Source organism: Sinohyriopsis cumingii, chromosome 4 (assembly GCF_028554795.1).
Source record: "Sinohyriopsis cumingii isolate HCF-2022 chromosome 4, ASM2855479v2, whole genome shotgun sequence".
NCBI classification, from domain to species: domain Eukaryota; kingdom Metazoa; phylum Mollusca; class Bivalvia; order Unionida; family Unionidae; genus Sinohyriopsis; species Sinohyriopsis cumingii.
Window position 1 is genome coordinate 67,798,316 of NC_142964.1, and position 23,715 is coordinate 67,822,030.

Below are 23,715 nucleotides of genomic sequence, written 5' to 3' on the forward strand. Positions count from 1 at the left end.
ATGGTGAACGTTTTCACTTTCACGCGTCGTATGTGATACTTGGCGGTCGTTCTGCTCAACGTTTGACTGAAGTCATTTCCTACTTTGGGTAACACTTCCACGCGTCGTACGTAGAGTTTGACGTCCTCGATTTTGCTTTTAGGATTGCCAGCAGTAGTATCAGCCAACAAATGGAAAGCGGCACTGCTACGATTCAGTCTCAAGCGGACATTTACACCGTTCAGCAAATATTTCTCTTGCAACCACATGTCCAAATGCAAACGATCCATCAGTTCTAAACTCTTCTTATTTAAGATTTTGCTTCGTCTTTCCTCAAAGCCGTCATTGTCTTTATCTATTTCGTCAAACTTGGTCGCTTCGTCAGGTTCCCATAGCACACAAGCATTGAGATGAGTATTCTTGGCATCTATTCCGTACGTCAAGAGATTTTCCAGGTAGGCACGGTAAGGGTAAGTATCCATGCTGCTGCTGACCAGTTTGTTATTCAAGTACAAGTCCACTGAGCTGAACAAGGAATGCATGAAATTGTTGACGGGAGCTATATTCTCAGTGTCTTTTACTGCACCATCATCCTTATCTAGAACTTTGATTTTCAAGTACAAGTAACTGCTATTCAGATCGATGTAATCTTCGGGCTGTCCCTTGATTTCAAACTCGATGGGAGCGGAATCTGTCAATGAGGAGACGGGATGAAATTCCACCTATTGGGATTCTTGCATGGTCATCATGGTGGGTGGCATGGCAAACAGATCCAGTTCCGACTTGGAACAAGCGCAAGACTCTCGGTGCATCATTTTTTTGTTGCTGTGTCTCAATAATCGAAAACGTCTAAGTCTTGAACGGTTCTTTTTTTCTTGGCCTTTCTAGCTTTAGACGTGTGAAGTCTGGTGAAAGGATGTTTTCTTCGTCGTCTCTTTCTGCCTTGTCCTTGTTGAATGCCTGACTCGGTAGCGTTCAGGGCATTTATAGGTGTGTCAAGTCGGCCCAAAAGGTCTTTGCCCGTTTGCAGCAAGACATTTTTGCCTGCCCTCATGAAGGCTTCTTTGGGGTTTTGTTTGTCGATGATGACATTTTGGAGAAATTCTTTGCCTTGTGTCAGTGCCGCATCTTTCAAGGCGTGCAATCCGCGTGTCACCATCGGTTTCAACACCGGAGCCACCGAACGAAAGGCGGATTTTAACATATTTCCTAAACCGTGTCCTCGCTGTCGTGCAACCCCTCGGTACATTGGATACATGACTTACGAGTCGTGAGAGAACCGTTTTCGAAAATGGAGTTTCACCGTGACTTTTCCTTTGGTGAATGGAATATTTTGTCCCAAATCTCCTTTTATAGCAATGTTGACTGTGTCCAAATACGACTTGCTGACAGGCAAATGGTGAGGATGTACAAATTCGCGGTGAACGTGATAAGTGTTTCCACCTTCCTCGTCAGTGGCCGTGGCAGAATTTACTTTGAAAGGAATGACACGCAGTAACGGTACGGAGGTGTGTCTCACCACGTTGTACTCCACCACATCGGAGTACACAAAGATTAAATTCAGTCCCTGGTTCAGTTCTACCGGGAAACGAAAGTACCTCGCAAAATGCCCGTTGTTGTCAATGTCTGCGATGTGAATCTTTTTGGTCTGCTTATCCGTGACCATATTGAGGTCTCCACCCAAAATGTCATACAATCCAGGGCAAAATTTAATACGTATACTTTTTTCCTCACTTTCAAATTTGATGAGTAGACGGTGAGACGGTTTGTGGTACTCAATGGTGACACGTTTTTAAGTCCGGTCAGAACTTTGTCAAATGCTGCATAGAATTTGTCAGCGATGGCCTCCACCAGATGTTGACCACTAAAATAATGGCCTGAGTTAATTTTAAAGTGATAAACGTAACGAGGAGGAGAAGTGTCACTGCTGAGTAATGGGGCCTTGGGAAGTGATTTATGTTGAGAAGTGGCCGTCATGGTTTGCTGCACTGTTGGGTCCAGAATTTCGACGTCAAAAGTGTTTTGAGTTTCAGTGATGTTTTTGATTTTTGTTGGGTGAATCATTTCTACCAAAGCCACTTCCCAATGGGCTTCGTGATCTAAGGGGATGGCCTGAGGTAATTTGGCCGTGTAACAGCACAACGTGTTGTTGGGAAACACCTCCATGGAACTGTCACTGGGTAAGGTTAAGTAAAATTGGTTTTCGTGACTCATAATTCCAGAGTTCTGTGGCTGTCCGAGGGGTTACTGGACGTCAGAGGCGTGTCTCCGCCCAAAATGGGGTTCTGGTTGTGGTTGTTGTTGAAGTGGTGACTGGCACTGGCACTGGACACAAGGTTCCCGTGGTTCGAAGAGAATTTCAGGGAGGGATTGGGAAGCAGGTAACCGATGCAACTGCTCAATAAAATGGTCCACAATTGTTTGTCTCCTTGTTGCAAACTCAAATTGGCAATGGCTGCTCCGATGACACAATACACCACGAAGATTTGGCAGAAAAAGACGATTTGCGTTTTAGGCACACGTTCTCCACACCACACCCACAAAGGTTGTTTTTGTAAATCTTGCACAGAAGAACTAGGTGAAGGAGTGGTCGACGTAGCTGCGTCTGTGTGAAAGGGCACGATGGTCACTTCTTTTTATAGTCGATGACTTGCGAAGCGTCGATCCAAGAATCAAAACTGGGTGGATATCCTTTCCAACGTACTTTGACTTCTTTGACACGTCGTTTGCCTACTTTACGGGTTCTGCGTTCGAGAATGCTTTCGATGTCGCACACGTCGTCTTCTTTTTTGGTGACACGTTGTAACTCGGGCAAATAAAACGTTCCTTTGAGCACTTCTCCGTTCATGTCTTCCAATTTATAGACGGCAGGATGACGGCCATGCACTCGTCCAGTGACACGAAACAATTCGGTCGTCCAGTTAGGTAAGTAACCTTTGTCGAAAGTGCGTTTGGTTTTGCCAATGCGCACCAAATCACCTACGGTCAACTCTCCACTTTTCATGGGGACAGCCCTCGTCGGGGACGTACCAAACAGGCGCTCAAACACAAGCACTTCGTTGTCAGGAGTCACTTCATGCGGGGCACGTCCGATGCTTCGATGGTAAGATTGGTTGTACGCTTGCACCAGGTGCGGTAAGATGTCGATGTACTTCAGAGTGTGGTGATGCGTAAAATATTTCGACATGCGTTCTTTCAAAGTACGTTGAAAACGTTCCACGATGATGGCTTTGGTTTCAGGATTCTCGGTGGTAAAAAAATGAATGTCACGTTTCTTTAATTCTTTTTGGAAAGCTTGGTTTAGAAATTCGGTGCCTTTGTCCGTTTGCCATCGAAGAGGGTGACGACCGCTTTGTTTCAGCACCCGTTGCAGGGCTCGCACTAACTCGCTGCTCGATTTGGAAGTCAAGGGCACGACCCAGGCAAATTTGGAAAAGACGTCGATGACACAAAACAAATTCTTGTAGCTACGATTGTAGCTGGCCAAATGAGAGACATCGGCTAAATCGGCTTGCCATTGATGATCGATGCTTTCCACTCGGGTTTCGACTTCTGGCAAACTTGCGTCGAATGAGTTTGTGTAAAGTGTAGGTAGCTTGTTCTTGTAACCATCGTTGCACTTGAGGTAAACGGAGACTTTTCAGTCGAGTTTTGGCAGCACGATACAATTTTTGAACTCCTGCGTAACCTGCAGGATGGGAGGGATCGTAGTAAATGCTGGCTAAGACTTTTTCCATTTTTTGTGTTTGTGTGTTAATAAGGCACCCACTCTTGGAAGATGCTACTCTTTTTCTCTTGGGGTACATTCTTGGATTGCAATGCTTTACGTGTGCGACCGGCAATAGGTGTCGAGGAGGATGTCTGAGCGGGGGATATCGGTTCTTGTTTCACTTCTGTCTTCACTTCTGTCTTCACTTTCTTTTTCTCTTGTGATGAAGAAGGGGTGGTCATCATCTTTTTAATCCATCCAATTCTGGAGGTAGGTGGTGTTGTTAACTTGCGTACTTTTTCTGGTGGAGTTTGAAACCCTTCTTCTTCTTCTTCTTCTTCTTCTCCTTTTTCTGTCTTGGTCACTGGTAGTGGTGGTACTGGTACTGGTGATGGTACTGGACTTTTCATCAAGGTCTTAAAATCTTTCAGAGTGGGTAGAGCTGTTTCGTCTAAAGCTTTCTGGTGAAAGAGTTGCAATCGTTGCAAGAGTTGACCGTACTTTTGCGATTTTTCTGTTTCGGACATATCTTGGCGATCCATCAAGGACTGCAATTCGTGTTGTAACTGGGACATCTCGCTCAAATGGATATTGGGAGGTAAATGCGGGGTGCGTTGTTCTTGCCAACGATGGTATTCCATCCATCGTTTGTAAGGCACTAAAGCTAGTTTTCGTCCTTCCATGGGGTTGTCAAGGGTCAATTCTGAGATCTTGGGACTTCCGAGGGCCTTTTTATCTTGCTCCCACTAGTCCTCCCAACATGGTTCCCAAGACTCCTTTCAGTAAGGGACCTAACAAGAGGGGTAAAATGCCTCCACGTTGGACCAACATCTTCTTCTTTTGACGAATGGGAATTTTCTTTTGAACCATTTGACGAAGAACGTGACGACGAGGAGGCAGTCCTTTCCTTTTCTTTCCTTGGGGATGTTTAGAACAGGGATGTTTTCTGGAGGGTGACATCTTTGAGTCTTCAGGAGCACCAAAATAACACTGATACCCTACTTGGCCACACACCTTTTTCATACTGGAACGCGTCGCCACTGATTATCTTTACGTCGTATCAGTTTGAGGACAGGCATGACACGTCGTGCAGGGGTACGTAACGGACTAAATCGAGCCAGTTCTTGCTTGGACAAATCCAGTAAACTTTGTAACATGCCCGATCTTTCTTGGACTTTGATTTTGGGAGAAGGTACTTTGTGAGCAGCAGCCACTGCCACTAAATTGGAGGGTCCTGCCACTGGGGAAGTAATTTTTGGGGTCATCAACGGAGAAGTTCTTGGTGTGATCAACGTCTCCAAGTACTCTTCAGTTCTTGGTGTCATCAACGGAGAAGTGGATGAACGTGAGGCTGCCGGAGACGCGGTCACCGCCGTGGCAGGTCGTGGTTTGCGAGTGTAAAGTTGCGTCCTGGCCGAAGTGCCTCTCTTGCGACTAGTTTTCTTCTGTGGACTTTTCTTTTTCTGGGGACTTTTTCTCTGTTTCTTTTTCCGGGGGCAGCTTTTCTTTTTCCGGGGTGGTGGTGTCTGGTAAGAGGAGGGGGCATTAGGATCCCATCTTAAGAGAGAGCGAATGATGACCCCTCCTAGAGTGCCGCTTCCTCCAGGTTTCAAAATGATTTGTTTTTTGGTTTGAGTGTCCATGCGGGGATCGGCCAGTTGGGTCAAAGCGACTTTGTTTCGATCGAAAAAGCGTTTGGTTTGATGAGAAATCTGAATGATTCCTTGGAGTAATTGACGTGCCGTCACCGTGAACCATCGTAAGACTTCTTTCAGACTAGATTCTAAGACATGAGCTCGTATTTGTGGATTTTTTTCTCGACTGATGCCATACAAGGCACGAATCAATTTGTCGGGAAGATGCGACTATTGGGACGTCATGTTGACGTTGTGTGAGACAGACGAAAAGGGTCCGAGGTTTATATAGATTTTTTGTGGAGTGAAGTTAAGTCGATGACGGAGACGTGTACATGACAGGTCCTCCGTCTTGGCACCAGTGGTGAAACAAGTGGGTACGAAATCGCAAATCATCGGGGGTCGTAGGTTTCAAATCGACGAGTAAATAGGCGTGTGGCGTTTGAGTGGCATCGTCGTACGCCTGAGTCAGCCAAGGCGTTCCTAACTGTTTGGCTAAGACTTGCACTTGCGATATGTCTCGAGGGCTTTTAAACAAGACCACGTAATGCACATTGAGACTGATGGTGCGATGGGCTTTACTTTGTTGAAACAAATTTTGGGTGATGTAAACGACACTGGCATTACGGTGATGCCCTTTGCGCGTGAACCACAGTTTAATTTCTTCTTCGTCTTCTCCTAACATGTCGTCGAAAATGACCAAATGGGTTTGACGGAAGTCAGAGACGATGCCGTCGTCTTCTTTAGGAATGCCTTCCACAAACACGATGGAATCGCCTTGACTTTCTCGCAAGAGGCTGTACGCCGATTGCCACTCTTTGTAACACCACACGATCCGCTGAGGTGGTCGATCGATCAAATGATGTTTATGTTCGATCAAACGTTTGACGAATTCGGTTTTGCCTGAACCGCTAGGTCCAGCAATGAGCATGTTAAAGGGATGGCGAAGATACAAAGCCTCCCAACTGGCACGATCTAAGTGTTCGTCGATGACTTTGACAGTAGAGGAAGAGGGAGCAGAGACAGCAGAGGTAGCCATAGTGTGAGGAATGTCACTTGTGACACGAAAACAAACAAGACAAGAGTGTATATACTTTTTTTCAGAACACGTTTTTTTGAATGTTTTAAACATGAATACGAAAGACAAAAATACATAAAAGCCAGAGGTTTAAGTACAAGGATAAAAGGCACATGATAACCATTAACGTGGAATAAACACAAGTGTCTGTACAACATGTTTTGGGTAATGTTCTGACCAGTTCTATAGGGGGTAAGGTCACACAAATGTCCTCACGAAAGGGTCTTTCAGGTCTGTCCACGACAGTCCCGTCCTGGGTGACGGGTTCTTCTGGCACCGTCACTAACACGGGTTGAAAAGTAACTTTTTTCCTTGAACAACTCTCGTGCATACTGGGCCACTTTTTGCGTCCAAGCTTCAAAATCCCATTCTTTCCAGGCACGGACATCTGTCCAGTGGGGGTGTAAGTCACAAGCTACACACACATCGTCATACACGTCTTGGGTAGCTAAAAGTTGACGAATCTTTTTTTCCCGTAGAGGTCGAGAAGTATCCAGATGAAACCGCAAGGCTTTGAGCAAAAGGAGTTTTTCGTGACCATTTAAGGCCATTGAGGTGGTAAGTACTGATCTTAAAGAGTCCACAAAGAATCGGCTGGTAAACGAAATCCCAGAAAACAAGTCACTAAGACACACATTATGCGTCGTCCCAAATTGAATGGATACAGTTCTTGTAATAATCGATGGTAATGATCCACGGTTTGAATATGGTCATTGAGTTCCTTCCACGGAATCTGTTCAATAATATGTGACATAATCCGTGGCATGGCAGCCTGATTTTATAGTCTCTTTGTTTCGGAAGCAATAAAGGTAATTTCTAACTAGACATGTTCGTTCTCCAGTAGAGAATTTAAATGTTACATACTGTAACCGAAACGTCAGAGTTTGTCTAGATGTTTCGTCTTTCGCTAAGCAGATTCCACATAACAAATGTTGGTAATCCTTTAACTCGTCTTCCTCAATACGTTGCAGTAGGTGAATTTCGAAGTAACCAAAATTACGAACGTCTAGTTCATCATTCACAAACTGAAAGTGTTCAACAAGGTCTGACCACTGAAAGAATTTCTGACGAATCAGTCCTCTTATACCATTCAGGTACCAGTGGTTAAAGATCTGGTGACGTAACGGATGCAATTGTTCTTTACGTTTGACTTGTATTTTCACCAGCTCTCGGTAAATCCTTTCTCTCAACTCCACAGGCAAAGCACGAATGTTCTCTTGTAAAGTATCCGTAAGTATATACACTGTTTTTGGAATCCTTGGGTGGTGGCCAATAGCCTCGTTTACCTTTGTGCCTGATGTAATATCCACTCATAATCAGTCTTCTTATACTTTGAAACAGAGCATAATTTAAAAACGGTTGAATAACTTTGCGTTTGCGTTTCACTTGTATTTTGATCAGTTCTCGGTAAATGCGTTCTCTCAACTCCACAGGCAAGGCACGAATGTTCTCTAGAAAAGTATCCATGAATAGGTCATACTAAATCCTCTTTTGTCTGACACAAGAAATGTACCGTTTGCACAGACATGGTTTTACTTCAGTGCCGAATTTAAATCGTTTAGTTACTAATTTACACATTACAATTTGTTCAGAAGTTTCCTCTTTCACTAAGTTGACATTGTGAACAAGATGTTGGTAATTCGTTAACTCTTCCTCTGGAATTCGATGCAGTAAGTTTACAATGTAGTAGATAGAATCATCCATAGCAAACCAATCCTTTTTAAAACTAGGGGATCGTTGATCATTGTCTGTCCAATGGAACACTTTCAACTGAATCAGTCCTTGTATAGCATTCAGGTACCAGTGGTTCAAACACCGGTGACGTAACGGATGCAATTGTTCTTTACGTTTCACTTGTATTTTGACCAGCTCTCGGTAAATGCGTTCTCTCAACTCCACAGGCAAAGCACGAATGTTCTCGTGTAAAGTATCCATGAACAGATTATGGTAAGTTACTTCAATGTCTCGGTCCCACTAAGGGTAAGTAATGACAATTCGGTGACCATCGAGCATGTTCTACGTAGACCGAATCTTGCGGTTCCCAGTGGTGAAGTGACACACCGCAACTGAAGCACTTGACTTTATCTCCTTCGCCCAAGTAGAACAATCCGGCTCTGGCTAATTCTTCGGGGGTCGGTCCTCCCAGATACTTAGGCCATTTTCCTTTGAACGATTGAAGACGATTTTCAAAGTCGCAGTATTCCGACAAACGCACAGGAAACGAATATTCGTCTTTCACAGGTTCGTTTCGATGAGAGTTGGGTGACATGGGCAGGAGTTTGCTCAGAGCTGGATGACATCCGTAGGGGGGTAGACGTGAAGATGAACATTCCGCTTTAAAACGAAACCCAGTATAATGTCCAAGAGGACGAGCGGTATCGCTTTCGCATCCCTCAGGTTTGACACGAACAGCATCACTTTCCATGATAGAGGTAGTGAGAACAAAGTTCCCACGATGCTTTACGGCATCGCTAAGGTCACAACGTACAGCATCCTACCCATCGCAAGGCTCACAATCGCATTCCACTTCAGAAGCCTCATACTTGAATTGTGCCTGTCTAAACTTGTTTTGTGTTTCTCTGAAAGTATTCATCTTGTTCGCTCGGTCTTGGTAGTCCCAATGAACTATCGATCTTGACCATAGCCCCTTTTTATACTAATCGCAATGCAGTCTCAAGCTTGTACATCGTTCCTTTTTTTTTTTATGTCTTGTTGTGGAAGGTACCGTCTCTAAGGTACCGTCAACATTGTACCGTAATGTCATGGGTGGAAAGGCCATAGAAAGGTAAGGGCAGTGCGGAGACCATCGAGTATGTTCCAGAATAGCTGAATCTTTGTAGATACATAGATCCATTCGTAACTTCAGGCCACAAGCGAAACACTGTACTTCGTGTCCCAATCCTGACTCAGGTCCCAAGTAGACAAATCCTGTTCTAGATAAAACATGCGAGGAAGGTAATCCTTCCCTATCAGTAGGCCATTTCTGAAACGTGTCCAATCGACGGGCACAATCACAATATCAGGTAAGAAGACTGGAAAATGGTAGGGTTTGAACTTGGAGTTCTCATCGGGTTTCTCACTCGATTCTTGCTGTGGCGAAGTCACCCTTCTGGTGGGTGGCTATCCTCTTACAACCAATGTTTTATACCAACGTGTCCATATGGCAATGTAAAGTGGTTGGGTAGTCGCACTCGCTTCTGGTACACGATTTGATAGACTTTTTCCAAGGGCCGACTGACGATGTGGTGAGTGGGTAAACGTACAATCTTGTTCGGTTGATAGGTGGTCACTTTAAAGTTTGCATCCTCTCCCGATTGCAAGGCTTCTTTCAATACCCCAAAGTTGACCACACGAGTGGTACGATAATTCAGAGTCAGTCCTTTCACTTTGCACGTCGTGTGCACTTCTCCTTGTGGGTCCCGGTATTCGTAGCCGTAATTTTTGGGACCGCCACTGACGAAACTTAGAATCTTGTCGTCCGGATGCTCGTCTGTCCAGGTTCCTAAACGGTCTCCTTCGATGTCAGGGTGCTGTTGACTCGGGTGATGGATGTAAATACAACTGTCCGTGTCAAAGTACAGGACGCGTTCCCCTAACAGTTCTAAAGCTTCGTACAATTTTAAGCGAGCATGGGCTGTCACGTAAGCCGCAATGATGACATTTCCAAAAGGGTCGTCTTGTACAAAGTCCAGATCTTCTTCGTAATTGACCAAGATCAAATCCTCGCGAACGACGTCCACGTGTTTCATGTATTTGGTTTTGTCGTGAATCATCTGAAAGTAGCGGGAAGGTTCTGTCAAATATTCCGTCTTGGGTAAACACGGTCGTTGTGCCATTTTACCCCACGAGCAATTTAACATCACTTTGGCAAACGATCGCCTGCCTTCGTTTTTCTCGATGTGGTCTAAAGTGATGCCTTCTTGTTCATGGTATTTCTCTTTGAATTGTATTTGGTCTTCGGGAGTGACACCAGGACGGATAGCCGCTGGCTTCTTGCTTCAGTTTCAAAAAGGCATCCACGTAGTCGGCGAAAATGCCTTTCTGACTGGGGTCACCCTTGTGGTATTGTTGTGTCTTGGGAAAGTGGCAAATTTCGTACACTTCTAACAGTTGGTATCCCATGTCCAGAGCTTTGAACAATTCTACGCTGACCCAGGTTCCCGTCAAGGTCCGTTCTTCCTGGGTGTGCTGACAAGGTTGGTCTTGGTTGCACGTTTCGGCACAAGTACGGCACAAAGGAAACATCAGTTTGCCTTGGCAATGGTGAGGTAACACGGGATGGTACAAGTCCGTGGGCGGCAAAACATTACACTTGATCAGACCTTCGTATTGTCGAATGTTTTTCAGGTCGATGTGTTCCGTGAACAATTGTGGGTGCCCTGTAGGAAAGCGACAATATTTGCACACGTAGGGATACAACGAACACACGTCCAAGTATTTGATTTCTTCTCCTTTCTCTTCGTCGGCTTGGTACAGCAAACAGGTGGCATTGGTCCTTCCTCCGTACAAACTATCCCTCGGGTTCAGGGGGTCCATGAACTGGTAACTTTCCACGAGGCATTTAAACTCGGGATCGGTTTTCAAACGGTGATCGTACTCGTGTTCCCACATTTCCACCACTTAGTATCCTTCCTGTTCTAACTTTAGGCGCCGCTGACAAGTGTCCTGGTACAAGTCTTCCATGGTTCGTTGTAAAAACTGATTTTTAGTGCCACGGTCAGAAAACAGACGGGACATCTGTGAAATAAGCAACCGTTAAACTCGTACACGATCTTGGGGTTTTCTAAGTCGCAGCCATCGACCGAATGCGTTCCGATGGTCTTTTCGCCCCCTCCGTTGCGGGCATGCTGAATCCACCTGTCTTACTTGTCGTACAAGTAATGTAACCAGCGTAGGGCTTTGACCGAGTATTGACGTTTGACATAGTGGGTCGTTTGAGGACTGATGACAGCCACGGTGTTTTCAGGCATGAATCGTTGCCGGTACACTAAGGAACACGCTTTGGCAATGGTGCAAGCTTCTTTCAAAGGATCGACCCCTCCGTGTTCCATGAACAGTTCTCGAAATTTTCCACAGCAACGTCGTAAAATGTCCACGTCGGAACGACAATACTTTAACATTTCTTCCTGAAAGTCGAAAGGGTCGGAGGCGTGAGCCTGGTACCAAGCGTAGAAAGCTTCTTGTTGTTCGGTACGCATGTTGTCGGGGTCGTAATAGTGAGCCTCAGGTAAATGGGGTAGAACGGCGTGTTGATTGGCTTCCGTATTGAAAAAGTGTGGAAAGTACCCTTTAGCCATTTCTGTCATTCCAAACGTTTTAGGCATTCGGCTCAAAGGCATGGCCAAATAGCTCATCGAATCTTTAAACTGTACTTGTCCCACTTGCATGAGAATGATTTTGGCTCCGTTCAAAGTCACTTTAGGACGCTCGGTGCCTTGTTCCGTATAGTATCTCAAAAGAAACTGTCCATCGTATCCGGAGAAATTGTGAGCCATCACCGTGGCATGACGATGACAATCTCCATAACGTTCGATGTCCTCTTGGCTCCACGTCTTGTCGATGGAGTCTAAAACCCATTGGGCAAAATCGGCTAACGTGTTCGGTCCCGAAAGATTTTTTCACGCCCTCCGGGTATCTTGCTGCAGTGAGGGCAATGACTGAAGATAGATTCCTGAATGCACTTCTCGCACGCTCGATGAGCCACGCAGAAATTAGGAATGCGAATGCCGGTCTCTTGCATGCATTCGAAATCGAAAAAGATGAAATTGCCTTTCTTCTTGTGACCGTCCTCTTTCTCTGGTGGGGGTTGGTATTTTTGCACGCAGCATTGGTGTTCCAAATCCACGATGTCATGACAAATGTGACATTTTTTCTTTCTTGAACATACGTGTGCCTTGGCACTGTTGGTACGTATGCCTTGTCCACACGTAGGGCACAATCTCAGGAGTTGACAAGCACATTTCTGCTGTGAACCTTGCGTCTTCAAATGTTGTTGGTAACAGGTAGGGCTGACAAACGTGCGCAGACACGTTGAACAAGGCACTGGTCCTTCGCTCAGACAGGGTGGAGAGGCCAAACATCCTGAGCATTTCAATCCGCAATTCTTGTGTTGCTTTCGATTATTATAACCATGGTCACATTTCTCACAGTAATAACCGTATCCTAGGAATCCGGTGATACTGGTAATGGTATCGAAATGGTCATCGTGATAATAGACATGAATGTATTTTCCGTCCTTAAAGTCTTTCCCTCGAAACAACAGAGGTCCGCGCATTTCTTGAGGGTACACTTTCAAGGTGTATCGTGGGGCTAGGGCATCTTGCAATTTTTGCATCTCAGGAATGCCACAGGGTGTGTCTTTGGACAGTCCGGCTTGTTGTAACAGGAGTTCTGCTTCATTTCGTTGTTTGTCTCGGTCGGATCGTTGAATAGTTTTCCAGGTTCTTTTCCATTCTACCGTGTCGTTCTTGTTGGCATAGGTTCGTCCCACCACGATGGCACGGGCTAAACACATCTGGTCTTGACGGTTGTTAATTCGGACGAGAGTTGTTTTGGTGTTGCGAAGGTCGTCCACCAATAACATCTTTTTGCGTCCAGTCCCTTGAGGAGGAGAGACGTGGGTCATATCCAGTGTGGCTTTTCCATCGGTGATGTCAAACTGGTCATTAGATTGTTGCACGTGTTGAATCTTGTCCATGACTTTGGAAGTGGTCAATTCTGCAGGGGTGCTAAACTCGATCCAAACAGGGGATTTCAAACCGTCGTGTTGTATGGAAAGTCTCAAGCGATCGTCTTCTTTGGGTTGTCATTGTCGCTTGAGTGAGGTGAGCAAAGAATCCCACACCTCAGTGATGAACCCTTCTGCTTTCTCTAACGGTACTTCAACCTTGAAATCTTTAAACTTCACTGTGTATTTGTAAGCCGTGGTTCTAAATTTGCTAGAGGATCCCTTTTCCGTCTCTCGAATGGAATAGTACTTTTCAGGGTTGACTAAGGGTGGTGAACTTGGTTTAGAGGGTTCGGATTCTGGTTCACTCATGTCCTCTTCAAAATCACTGGCATGAATTTGTGCCAAGACTTCAGCCCTGGTACGAGGCGATAGATCACGTTTCTGCCTCTTACTTTCTTCTTCTTCTTCTTTCTTCTCGAATGAATAGGATCGTTTCATCTTGAGTAAAAAACGTCAAATGACTCAAGTTTAAACACCATGGACTAATTTATAGTCATGGCAGACCAGCGTATATAAAAGGGTGTGTGTCTTATCCTTTCACTATTCATTTCACTCTCTAACCGAGCACAAGGATGGAAGAGACTAGCCAAATCGAACGTTTCATCAGAGCTTTGCGAGGGGTCATTAAAAAATTCTCTTCAGACCAGCCCACGGACTACTCTCCTTCCTTTCGAGATAAAAGTGAAGATACTTGCTATATCTGTCAGAAGAAAGGGCATTGGTCTTCAGAGTGTCCAGACCGTCAAAAAAGAAAAAAAGGGGCTAGAAAAGACAAAAGTCAAGATACCTGTTATTATTGTCAAGAAAAAGGACATTGGTCTCCAGATTGCCCAAAAAAGAAACAATAGGAGTCAGAAGAAAAGAGGGATTCTTCAGAAGAAGAGAGGGATTCTTCAGAGGAAGAGAGGGATTCTTCAGAGGAAGAGAGGGATTCTTCAGAGGAAGAAAGCAGCCAGGTAAAGAAAAAGAAACAGGAGAAGAAAAGAAGAAGGAAAGAAAGTGAGGAGGAAGAGGAGGAAAAAACTGTGGCGGTGAAGAAATTTAAAAAACAGAGAGACTAAATAATGAGACAGAAGAAGTGTATGAACATTTTAAAGTGCTATGTTGTGAATTGGATTGTAACTATGGATAAAAGAATAAATTAATTATATAAGGTAAGTGTCTTTGAGTTTTGATTTTAAAATAAGAACGTACACTCACGCACTCATGTACACGTACTATAGGGGTAAAATGTTTTTGTTTTTTTTTTGAGTTATTGGCAATTGAAATTGTATTTCTTTTCGAGAGACGTGGGTGGCCCTGAAAAGGGCCTTTGGTTTTTTTGGTGTAGGGGTGAGCTTAAGCAATCAACTTTAACTGCCTTAAGCCTTTGCCACGGCCAAGGCCTACTTCTGGACTGCGTACTGTTGATGATGATGATGATTGGGTTGAAATCACTAAGGGTGGTACGGTAGGCTTAGTCACAGGGTTAACGTGTTTAGCTCGGGAAGGTCGCATTCTCGTCGGTCGTAATAAAGAAGTCTGATACATTTGTGTCAGACTTCTTAACTCCGCTAAAATGTCCAACAGTACCGTGACCGTTTGATTTTCACCCTCTTGTTTCTTTGCTGCTACTTCTTCTTGTTGTTGTTTTTTTCTTACCTCTTCTTCTTGTTGCTGTTGCTGTAGGAGAAAAGCTTGTTCCGCTTCCTTTTGTCGTTGTATAAATTTCTCCAATTCTTCTTTCTGTCTCTGTCTAAATTCTCCACTTGCGGTAATGAAGAATGAGACGAAGGTTCCGGAACAAATTCTTGCGAGGTAAGAAAATCCACAAAATCCCATTTCACCTCTTCTGAAAGTAAGTCCGGGTTCCCTTGGGCGGTCTCCACTGCTGGTGCACCCCAATGGATCGTTTTCTGAGTTTCCGTCATGTTGAATCACTGTCGCATAGATTGACTGCACACATGCGCTAGCGAATCTATATAGACCACGTGACGTCACAGGCTGCTCTCTTCGGATTGGATGCGGGCTGATTGAATTTTGTCACGCGTGTTCGGATTGGTGAATGAACTCAATCCGTTTCAATCCTTCCTCTACCTATAAATAAGCGCAGTTCACTGCATTGATTCACCTGTTCTCGTCGCCTCAAGATGTGGACCACAGTTGAATCATCCACCCTTGTGTCTTCAATGATGTTTAGGACGGACATGCTCATGTATGTCCGGTCCAAGTGGACTGTTGTTGATAGGATAGATACTAGTCTATGGATGAGAAGAGTTTACATAGAAAGACAAGGATGCCTCAAGAGGGTACTTGTGTATGGACCTGCAGTTAGAAGGAGTTTAAGAAGAAGAAGAAGATGTGACAGATGCCATGTATGTTAATATTAACATAAACCCAAAGGCCCTTTTCAGGGCCACCCACATTTCTCGAAAAGAGAATGACTTTCGATTGCCTACCCCCTTTTTTATTTTTAAAAAAAAAAATCCCATGTTCAATTTCCCTTGACGCTATACAGTCCCACCCTGTTTAAATTCCTTTGTCTCTAAACAGTCCCACGATTTTTCTCCATGTTAATTTCCCTTGTCGCTCAACAGTCCCACGATTTTTCTCCATGTTAATTTCCCATTGTCGCCAGATTGTCCCACGATTTTTCTCCATGTTAATTTTCCATTATCGCCAGATTGTCCCGGGGGGGGGGGGGGTCTGTAATGCTAATTCCCATTGTCGCTAGGGTATCCCCATTCACTACTGACGACTAAAATTCTAAACCCCATTAGGACTTCACACTGGATTTAAAACGGATATGTGTGCGTTTGAATTTGTATAATTAAGTCAGTTTCTCTGTTCTTATGTATGTGTACACAGTTTATGAATTTGGTCCTCTTTCCATTTTGTTTAATGTCTTCGGAAAGCTACTATTTTTCTCTGATTTCGCTCCCTGTGTTGTAACATTGCTAGGGCTTTACGGAATTCGAGGTTGGTAAGGGAATGCTAGTTTTGTTTTAAAAATACAGATGGTAGGGAACATATAGAGGGGATATGGGTTTTGTTTTGCTTTTAATGGGAACACTTAGAAGGTGTAAAGGAATAGAGTTGGTAGGGAATATGTAGAGGGGATATGGGTTTTGCTTTGCGTATAATGGGAACACATATAAGTTGTAAGGGAATATAGTTGGTAGGGAACATATAGAGGGGATATGGGTTTTGTTTTTTGTTTATAATGGGAACACAGGGAAGTTGTAAGGGAACAGAGATGGTAGAGAACATATAGAGGGGATATGGGTTTTGCTTTCCTTATAATGGGAACACAGGGAAGTTGTAAGGGAATAGAGATGGTAGATAATACATAGAGGGGATATGGGTCTTGCTTTGCTTATACTGGGAACACAGGGTAGTTGTAAGGGATTTAAATTCTATGTTATACCCATTTCTTTTACATCCTACACCGTGCAGTCAGTAGTAGAGTCGGTGTTAGTCACTTCAAAAAAGTGTGTTTGCTAGTAATAGTGGGGAATTGATTAGTAGATCACTAGGTGTTAAATACTAGATGAAGTTATAACGTTACATCATTTCCCATTAACGGAATGTTAAATTTCCGTTACAAGCCATAGGATCCTATATGAGGTCAACAACATTTAACAATGTATTCGACTGCATAACTATCATCTAGATCATAATGTTAAACATATCTCCATTTATTATCATAGGATGTCCCTTCTTCAGCGTATAGACTCACAACATGGCAGCCTATACTCAAATTCGCATAGATCCCAAATCACCGCATATTGGTAATATGGACATCTCTAACATTACATTTCCATTTAGAGGCCAGATACACCCATAATGTTACAATGTTTTGTTGTTGTTCTTTTGCCAGAAGAATCCCATCATGTTAATCCTTTGGGCAAATGTGCAACATAGGCTGTCCAATCTGAACCCTATTAGCTCACAAAAATGAGGGCTTAATGTTAAATCCTTCGTCCCCCTTATCCATGCGTGGGTCTATGCTACTTCTGCTAGTCCGAATTAAGACGAGAAAATGTCGTGTCACGTCTAGAATGCCGATGTTTGCAGATATTTTTTGTAACGTGTGAATGTGTTTATACTATTTTCTGGATCATTGTTGTGCCTTTTGAACACATCTGACACTCCGTAATAATAAAATTGCTCCTAAAAAATTAACAGTCACCCAAAGCCTAATATATCGAATGTTGATAGTGCTTCCTCATGCAGTTTTGAACCTAAGTCAAGCAAATGTTTTCCTCTGTTCTTAGTTTTTAAAATATTGAGGCATTGGGCTTACAAGGCCCAGCTAAATCATGGAGTTGACACTTTTGTGTCTGATTTTCAACGACACTCCTTCCTCAAAGTTTCATAAGTGGTAAATGGTCTTATGGTAATGAAGAAAAGTCCGAACTAAGTTATCTAAGACTGTCCTAGTTTTCAATCGTGTTATCAAAATTAAAGAGTAGCTGAAGAAAATGTACAATAATCTCTAAGTGGAGAGTGTAATTTTCCACTTAATTTTAAGTTTGTTTTGTGTCAACGTTAAATAAGGAGAAATGAGAAAGTCTAATGTGGACAAATACAAATTTAGCTTAAGATTACAATCATCGTCGCTTGAGTAAAATATAATGCAGTCAGCGATAAAGAACTTGTACGTTATGGAGAAAATCATAAAGAATGTTGCAGTTCAACCTGATTTACGTTCCCCATGTTTAGCACTGCACGATGTTTCTTCGGGTCAAGAGATAGATTGACAGATGTGTGTGTAGATAGATAGATAGATAGATAGATAGATAGATAGATAGATAGATAGATCGATAAATAGAGAAAATCGAAGAAAATTTAAAGTATGGGGATATGAGCAGAGAAGGACGGAAAGGTACATGTGAAGAATGTGGTTTTCTCCTCTTTCATGAATCTAATTTTCGCAACGAGGAAAAAGCTGTTGAACAACAGACATAAAAGCCATGTTATGCTTTGATTTATTTCCCATTGCCGCGATATGATGTGTTGAATAAGTCAATTAAAAAACAAGACTGCAACTACATCAGCTGGAACAGCACATATAAACCTGTACTATTCAATCAAGTATTGTTTAGCGTCAAAGGTACGAACAATATGAAAAACCACCAAGTGAAATGACAAAAGATCTAGGCCGTCAAAATGCTGAATAAAACTTTGATATCCTTGCATTCGAGGTACTAAATACGGGATACAATTCACACCGTGTTTGCATGCAAAAGCGTATTTGTCAGCAGCCGTCATACATGATATTCATATGTTATATGCTGTACCTATCATGCAAGATAGCTCAAAAGTTGTTATCGAACGAAGAATGATATTGCAGGTATATGACGATAAAGTTTAAACTCTGCTGTGGGATAATTTTGCCTACAAACCCTCACCCACACAGGCACACTGTTTGAGATGTTTATAGAAACAAAGTAGAGTGTAGAGACAAAACAAAACAAGCTAAAACAAAATAAAACAAAACAACCAAAATATTCTTTATACCACACGAGGCAAATATTTTAAAACTGTGCTTTTATTTGTTTTTCTCTATTCAGAAACATGTTCGGCATGTAACTTCATAATTATTTATTTGTAAATAACAATACAGTTAAACCTGTGTTAAAAGCCACCCTTTTTAAGAGACAACCTGTCTTAAGATACCGTCAAATTCTCAAATAACCTATACTGAAGGACCACCTATGTTGACAAGCACTTTTTAAAGTTGAAAACAGGTGGTGTCTTAAATTAGGATTCATTGAATTATAATATTCTAATGACCATTTATAAAAAGTACATTTAGTGTGTGTGTGTGTGTGTGTGTGTGTGTGTGTGTGTGTGTGTGTGTGTGTGTGTGATAGAGAGAGAGAGAGAGAGAGTACTATCATTTTCAGGAAATAAGAAGGGACGAAGACTAAATGTGCAAGTAACTGAGTTGGGGAATCAGCAACATTTTAACAATACCATCTCAATTCCGAAACCGTTTTTGGAGTTCACTTGGATGGTCTCTTAAGACAGGCTTCTTTGTATTTTTGTATATGAGAGAGAGAGAGAGAGAGAGAGAGAGAGAGAGAGAGAGAGAGAACAAACATTTCAGAAATAAGAAATATAGACTAACATTACTAGTCGATGGGTAGGGGAAGCAGCCTTTTAAGAATAATATTGTTCAATTCCGCTTAAACCCCAAAAGCTAACAAAATGGTGGTTGCGAAATGTGAATCTGGAAAATCTCTTTTTCACGTGCATATTGTTATAACCCAGTTCTGTCCACCTCACAATTACTAGTGCGACAGAGAGCGGAAGGGGGCGGGAAAACATGTAGAAGGAATTTACTATTATGAAAGCCGTTGAGACGAGATCACGTTGCTGTGATATCTTTTCTCACAATAGACAAGTGTATTGTGTCTAACTTGCCATCAGAGCTGTTCCTTGCATAAATCAACGACTACATGATCATGACCGCGTAACAGAAAGCATGAGTTAATGTTGCATTAAAACAGTTCCTCTGTAATGTTTGTATTCACGATTCATTGTCAACATCGAAGCATACGAGAAAGACAGGCGAACAGCGGGAGAAAAAATAATTGTAAAAGCTAATGTCGCTTACACATATTTCAGTATTTTATATTTTGCAAAAAGACACAAAACTTAATGATCCATCAGAAAGGGTCTGTAGTTATAACGTCCCTTCTTGTTTGTAATGAAAGTAAGGAAACACTAGATTGTGGCAAAACATTTATTGACAATGCTATAGTGTGGTTATACAAAATCAATTATAGTAGTAAATCAGTTGTATCCTTTATTATTTAGGTGGAAAATCATTTATGCGTTCTGCTTTTGTCTTCACAAATCCACAAAATGTACATATCCGAAAACAATTGAATTTACTTTGTATTTACTGTTATTTGCCCATCTTTCCTTATACAAATGTTTGATAAAATGTTATTGTCATTTTCATACTCGAAGGCGTTATCTGAATTTGTTTCCGAAAAATGAATTTGCGTTTCGTTTGCTGTTGCTTACGTGGACCTAATAATCGTACAAGATTCATGGATGTTGTATCAATTGTTCCTGCAAGGAACGTATATATCTTTTGATTATAACGCAATATTTGAATATACATGTAACCATTGTTACATCTATACATGCTTTTCTAAACTAAATGTGAAATATTCTGATGAATACAAATATTATGACATTTAACTCTGTTTCTATCACATGTAACTTATATTTTAATGTAAGATACAAGCTATGCAGTACTATCTGTTTCTATCATATGTAACTTACATTTTAATGTAAGATACAAATTACGCAGTACTATCTGTTTCTATCACATGTAACTTACATTTTAATGCAAGATACAAATTACGCAGTACTATCTGTTTCTATCACATGTAACTTACATTTTAATGTAAGATACAAGTTACGCAGCACAAATGCTATGACTCTATGGTCTTAAACGAAGTAACAGAAAAGAGCGAAAGGCAGCACGCTTTGTAAAATACATCAAATAATTTATTTTCTCTCAAAGACAAAGTGAAAATGTAAAATACTGCACAGCAATAATACAACTTGATTCTTCTCAGATGTTATCGCACGAATACATACTTTTTTCAGTTTATATTTATAAAAAAAAATGACACAAAAGAATAAGATGGACGAGGAATAAGATGGACGAGGGTCGAAAGTTCATTTCTAGAAAATTCCTAGTTATAATTAGAAAGTCTATTACTACAATTATAATACACAATGTGCTTGATTCAGACCAAGACAAATATATTTACTTCTATTGATAATGATCCTAATATTAAACTCACACTCATAGAGAAAATATTAGCTATGTATTAGTTGTTTACAGAATAAAAAAAATTCATTGAGTTTTCATAACCTACAGCATATATTGAATAAAAATCGAACAAAGAATGCGAAGAAAGCATACTTAACACTTATTTACCATGCAAAATGAATTTAATTTAAGTGTTACGTACCTATGCCTGTATTTGACATTTCGTAGTTGAACAAGAGCTATGTCTGCGTAAAACATAGCGGGAATTGCTTCTGTCAGCTTTTGAAGTTTGCTTATATTTTGTTATATTATCACCATTCTAGTGATACCAATTTATCTCTACGGTAAGGAGATGATTAAAATTAAAATCAGTGTCTTTAAAGGCAAACAAATTAATTGAAAAAAATAACTTTATGGTCGGTTTGTAGCTCACTTGTTATTTGACCGCTCCGATGCCCTAAGTGGTTAGAGAGTCCGCCTCGGATGCGAGAGGTCGCGGGTTAGAACCCCGGCAGAGTCATACCAAAGACTTTTAAAAATGGTACTTACAGCTGCCTCGCTTGCCGCTCAGCATTAAAAGGTTAGTGTTAGAACTGGTCGGCCTGGTGTCAGGATAATGTGACTGGGTGGGACATCATGCTATGTCTGCGGCATGATGGCCCAATGATAGACGTTACTGTAAACTGCCACAGTGCAGACATCGTAGCGATATGACTGAAGAATTGTTAAAGCTTCGCTAAAAATCCAAAGCACACACACACACACACACACACACACACACACACACACACACGTGTTATGAATTAGTAGGTCAGTTACATCCAATGGCTAAGTGTAATTACTTGCTAATCAGAGAAATTAATCATAAAGAAAACCAACAAAAACAAAACAACTACATGCAATCATTCAGTATTTAGTTGAGGCTGGGAGTGGAATAATTGCAAATCTCACTGCATATAAAAAACAAAAAAGATGCAATAGAAAGTAAATAAAGAATTAAATTTATAAACGTAGTTTGCACCGGAAAGAGAAGTGTGGACACCTCTAACAAAATATAATTTGCTGCATTGTTTACACCCTGGTTTACACGATTAACTCTCTGGTTGTTTGTATATTGAACTATCAAAATCAAAACTTACTTTGAAAATAAATAATCAAGTTTACGTAAAAAAATTCTGAAAATGTATTCCCAACAAAACACAAAAAAGTGTTATGTCAGGTAGCTGTCCACTATACGGACGACTTCCCGAACGAAACGAAAAGCGTGTGTGCAAAATACATTACGTGGGCTCTGCCCAACCAAACAAGATATTGCTTGTATGTTGAAAAATACATAATTGATTAAATTCCCGAAAAGGTACGAACATTTATTCTGAGGCCAGTTATGTTTTGGGCAAAGAACATTTGTTTTTGCAATGGAAGAACAGCTTTAAACGATGATAAATATTGAATAAGCTATAATAATTCCTAATTAGCATATGCATACCCAAAACATTTTTGTATCTAGTCTGATGTTAAATCTATGTATTTTTTCATTTGTTTCTGTATTATATTAAGGCATTAGTATTGTTGGAAAGTTTGCAAAAATGTCGTAAACTTGTTAAAATTATGAACATTATAATCTTTGCTGCATAATCCATTCAAACCTTGCTATCCCCCTCAAGAGTCATGATATTTGTGACATATAAACAGCATTGTATTCTGGAAAAAATAGCTCATTTAACAATACAGAAATCTGAATGTTAATGTTATGCTCAAGGGTCGTTTTTAAGTTCAAACACTAAGAAACTAAAATGGAAAAATATTAAAATTATATATGAATAAAAAATAAAAGTATAAAAATAAAAAATACCAACGATATATAGTGTTTGATTTTATAGTACAATGTTATTTTGTACCTAAAAAACAATGGTGATACCGATTTTGTAATGCTTATCTACCGACCTATCTCTCTCTCTCTCTCTCTCTCTCTCTCTCTCTATATATATATATATATATATATATATATATATATATATATATATATATATATATATATATATATATATATATATATATATATATATATATATATATATATATATATGTATGTATGTATGTATGTATGTATGTATTGGAGCAAATTTATGAACCAAGCCATACTTTTATTCATCATTTTTGTGAATAAAGTATAATCAATCAAGAACTAATCGCTTAAATCATCCTAACTTCGATACCTTTCGTCATTTTAGGATGTGCAACAATGCAAAATTATATTTGATAATAATTACAATATATGGAATGTGTGTGTGTGTGTGTGTGTGTGTGTGTGTGTGTGTGTGTGTAACAAATCAATTTGAATACAAGTTTCAAATGTATACTACAGAAAAATTCATTGTTTGACTATGATGTTAAAATTGTCATTAGAACAACATGTTAAAAATTGTATTTTACAAAAGATACAGATACTGTACAATTTCTTATCAATGTGTCAAAACCATCTCCATGTAAGGCAAAAGGCGTAATTACCGAGGTATCAGAATGGATTTACAAACCATTGCACTTCGCTATTCTCAGGTTTCTTCAAAACTAAAATCAATAATTTTAGTCATGCTATGAAAAAAATGTTACACTTGCGTTCGTTCCCAATGGACTTTATGAAACTAGTCAAACCAGCTGGCCCCTTTTCCCATTCAAGGCTTACAAAATGTAGAAATTATTCGACCGAGTTTATAAATTTCATCTGATTGGAGCACTTGTGTAAGAGTCTCTGTGGCGGAGTTAAAAATATAATGCTGTAAAAGAGACGGTCATTTTAAAACG

The 23,715-nt window shown here is 41.1% G+C and overlaps 1 protein-coding gene across 1 annotated transcript in view; it reads right to left on the reverse strand.

Annotated features, from left to right (window-relative positions):
- Positions 1-23,715, reverse strand: part of LOC149801383 (uncharacterized) — a 142,647-nt gene that overhangs the window by 93,442 nt on the left and 25,490 nt on the right. The gene's annotated exons all lie outside the window — the stretch shown is intronic.